Here is a 4177-nt window from a genome sequence, read left to right as displayed (position 1 = left end):
ATGAGTTTCCCTTTCAGATTCGTACACACAGTATGGGATATCACGGCCCTACGTGTCTGAAGACACTTCTATTCACACCTGTAAGGCAACTGACCTGTGATGATATGCCACATATAAACTCATCATCACAGTCATTCCTCACTTTTATGCTCTTTACCTGGCTAGGAACACTTTTGCCAAGTTGGGATTGCTAGCTATTGCTAGTTAGCTCTGTGGTGTGGCAACCTGAAGTTAACTGCTCCTCTTGGTTTTAGCCACCACCGCTGAACTACATCTGCGTATTTCTGGAAGTTCCTTTCTCAAGGGATAAAATGAGTGAGGGTGATACTTAAATCAGGCCCACAAACTGATTTACTAAAGTTTGGGCTAAAGGGCTAAAAGTCTTATATTACATTATTATAAAGACTTACCTTAAACAGGCTTCTTGCAGTCTGATGGGTTGTCTGGAGCTCAGGTAGGGTAGACAGGCTTCACAAACAGCATCTAGGTCTGCTTCAGCTGAGAAAACCAAACACAGGACATTTTTACTATATTTTATTCATATAAAAATTGTAATACTTTTACCTTTTATCCAGAAATTACAACAGAAATCAACTTGTAAAAGAAAATAAAAAAGAATCAAATGCAACAAGCCAAGTTAATTTCACGGATTAATCACAGCAGCAGAATACAGTTTGAGCTCGGTGCCTGGTCTTCGGGTGGATCACTCCCTGCAAATATGTTACTCATAAAACTCCAGGAGCATACAGGTGGATGCTGGGGTGGATGGGCTGAAACAGCAGGCAGTGGTGCAGCAGGATGTGAGGAAAGTGGGGCACGTTACATGTCCAGCTCCAGGCTTGGCTCCAGACATGGTTACAGTGAATGCTTCTTTTCTGATTATGTCCAGTGCGTGCACATAATGACACTTTATATCCAAAAGAACAAATCCTTTAAAATATGATCCTGGTTCCGAATAATATGGGGTAAAGATAAGAAGGGAGGAGAAAGAAGAGGAAGTAGGAAAAAGATGAAAGAGTATAAAAAGTAGACCAAGCCTGGACTTTACCTCTGCTAACTCCTAATGAGCTCAGTAAAAGTGCTGAGGTGGTTCAGGGAGGATTTCACAGCAGTTTTGAGAGGTTAGAACTCTCCTTTTTAAACCCATCCTTGTCCCACCCACTGTGAACTGAAGCCACAGACATACTGAAACCCACTTCACAGATTAATCACAAAGAGCATCTCAAACACACAACGTGTATCGTGCCTGTTTATCTGCACACTATACTGTATGAGAGAGTTTGCTGTACACAAAGTGCCGTAAGCTATGTTAAAGGAACAGTTTCACAAACAACCTGATTTCTTACAAAATGAAACAATTGTCTTTACACTGCAGTCCTTGTCACTGTTAGATGTAACGCTGGCTCTGGAAAGGCTGCAGACAGCTCTGTCACCTTTGTGACTCTTTTCCTCTGTCAGCGATGAACCTCAGTGGGAGGGTGTGACATTCGTGATGTTCACGCTGTCACTCAGTTCACCTCCACACTGCGCAGGTGACCAAAAATTACACAAGCAGCTCATAATTGCATAATTGGGATGTAATGGCAGAAGCCTGCAGGCCTTGAATATTTTCAACATGCTAATGGAAGTATGTTGAACAAAAAGTCAACAAAAATAACAACAACAACTTCTCTGAGCTTATCAATTAAATGGCTTCGCATTCGCTGATTGAACAATCACGTTTTCTCAGTTGGTATAAGCAGAGCTGCTTGCAGTCGTAGCTGTGTGTGCAGTTTGGACCTGAGCAGCATCCTGCTGGCACAGCTGGCTGTGGTCCGTATCATCAAAGTCATGTTTAAAATATGTTGAATCACAGAGCTGCCACAGTGAAGAGGCGTTTTTAGTAACAACATCACCGTCACGTGTTTAGGATGTCGAACTGTTTCACAGTTTAAGGTTTTTATAATAAAACAGAGATGCCCTGATGATGATGCCGATGGCTGATTTTCATTGTTATACGAGACTGCCACCTGGTGGGAAGGAGCTTCAATGAGTTCTTTGACAAAAGCAGCAAGCCGTCAAAATTCAATAAAACCTTCCCGTTGTGTACTCATGGATGAATTGTAGTATTTACAAAACTCCTATATATCCAAAAGCTGATGAAACAATTTCCCAGCAGCAGCTCTGAGTGAATAAATGAGTGTTTACAGACTTAACGTGTCTGTATTTGTCAGCTCATCAATGAAAATATGAATAACAAATTTAAAAATATTCCAGCTGATGACAGGAGCTGACGAGTAGCCTAATTTACACCCACAAGTTGAATCAGCGGACACTTGCACCAAAGATCACAAAACACTATCAGCTTCATTTATCCAAAGTCCTACTTGTGATTCTCTGAGACAGTTTGAAAAGCAGCCTCTAAGAAGGCATCCACAGTGATTTTTCTGTGCTGATAGAAGAAATGTTAGTTTCAAGAGTCTTCACATTACAACCAAAGAAGAAATAATAGAACTATTTCTGAATGAAATAAGCCTGTTGTTGGGCACCATCTTTCATTCTTTCACTACTAAGAGTTTAAAACTAAAGACGACTTGAATAATTTTGACTCACGTACTGAAAAGAGAGGTTTGTTTTACTTACCCTGAAGGCTCTGAGGACTGCTAATGGGTCATCGGCTGTGAGTCTCTGCAGGAGTGCTGGCCAGCAGCGATGAGCCATAGGCAGCAGTTCATTTTCCCTCTCACTCAGCACCTGAACGCACAACTCCAGCACGTCCAGCACCTAAAGACAAAGACACACAACACACCTAACAATTATCTCTGTTTGATCCTGATTATATGTGAGCTGAAACTAATTATTGAGGTCTTCATTGAGAGCCCAAACTCCTGAGCAGGCACGACTTCAGCACAGACTTATTTCTGTTTCACTCCTGGACCAGACTGAATGTTTTTCCTTGATGAGCATTACACCAGTGAACAGTCATCCACACAGTTCTGACAGGATGAATTGTACCAACGCTGGCGGTCCTACCCTCACAAGAATGATTATTTTTGTTACTAGTCCAACAGTTGACTCGACATAAAACTACCTTGAGTCGGAGCCTGAGGCTGGGATCAGACAGCAGATGAATGCAGCGCTCCATAGCATCCTTAGTGATGCTGAGGTGGGAGGAAGCTCTGCTTTCACATCAGGACTACCAATATCTTCAACATCCTCACACTCAGTGGGAGGGACCTCTGCAATGGAGCACATGTACAGTTAGACCGCCAGTTTAGCAGCGAGTTCAGATTTCTATGACTCTTAATTACAATGATCCATCTCCTCTACACTTATTCATCTTCGAGAATGGAGATGTGCATGGCCCGGCAGTCCCTCTGCAAATCTCAACTCTTTGTTACAAACAGTTTTATAAAAGCAACCCCCCATTGTAAACCCCATATGGTGTGTCATTAACCTAAGACACTGCGTGTGTGTGTGTGCCTTCCTGCTGGTCATAAAGGGTCATTCCTCTACACTCTGAATCTAATATAACCACCACTACAGTCTACAGCTGATATTCACTGGCCCTTAGACAGACCTATTACCTCGGTCTTCAGTGTCATCGTCCTCTATTCCAATGCCCTCTGCCAGTTCTTTCTGTTTGCGGTAATTCAGCAGGAACTGGCGAATGCTGAGGTCTTCCTGGTCACTGGAGCTTTGCCTGGAGCTGGCAGACGTACTGGTCCTGCTACAAGTGGAAGGAAACCACCTCGCTAAAGGAAAAACAAGACAACAATATGAGCATAGGTTTGGTTACAATAAAATAAGTCAGTTAATCAAAATCAGTGTGACACAGACGCTGATGTTTTTGAAAAGAGCCCATCAGTAACATTTAATTCATACATTTTTACTGTGCGGCTTGTAAACTTCTGTATGAATATTATTATGAATATTAATTCTACAACAGAAAACCACTCAGCAATTAACATCACGATGTATTAAATGTTTCCAAAGATACTGATAATTTGATAACGAGCAAATTATACATCCTGAAGTGTACTCCTTGATAGAAACTTGAAAGGCACTGCAGAAAACATAAAGTTAAGCAACATAAAAATGTGGCAGAGCATGCAATGAGTCACATTTTCTTCCTGTCCTCTTGACTCCCAGTATACGTGAGACTCAAGCTGACATCACTGTGAAATCTACCAGTGCC

The 4177-nt window shown here is 41.9% G+C and overlaps 1 long non-coding RNA gene across 1 annotated transcript; it reads right to left on the bottom strand.

Moving 5' to 3' along the window:
• Positions 1-479: 479 nt before the first annotated feature.
• Positions 480-3127, bottom strand: LOC112845354 (uncharacterized). The gene is made up of 3 exons (XR_003218173.1): positions 3071-3127; positions 2623-2763; positions 480-498 (listed from the first exon to the last, which is right to left on the bottom strand). It is a non-coding gene; the product is annotated as an uncharacterized LOC112845354 (long non-coding RNA).
• Between the last annotated feature and the right edge of the window lie 1050 nt (positions 3128-4177).

Source organism: Oreochromis niloticus, unplaced genomic scaffold (assembly GCF_001858045.2).
Source record: "Oreochromis niloticus isolate F11D_XX unplaced genomic scaffold, O_niloticus_UMD_NMBU tig00006853_pilon, whole genome shotgun sequence".
Taxonomy (NCBI): domain Eukaryota; kingdom Metazoa; phylum Chordata; class Actinopteri; order Cichliformes; family Cichlidae; genus Oreochromis; species Oreochromis niloticus.
Note: the sequence above shows the minus strand (reverse complement) of the source record. Positions and strands in the feature narration are given on the sequence as shown.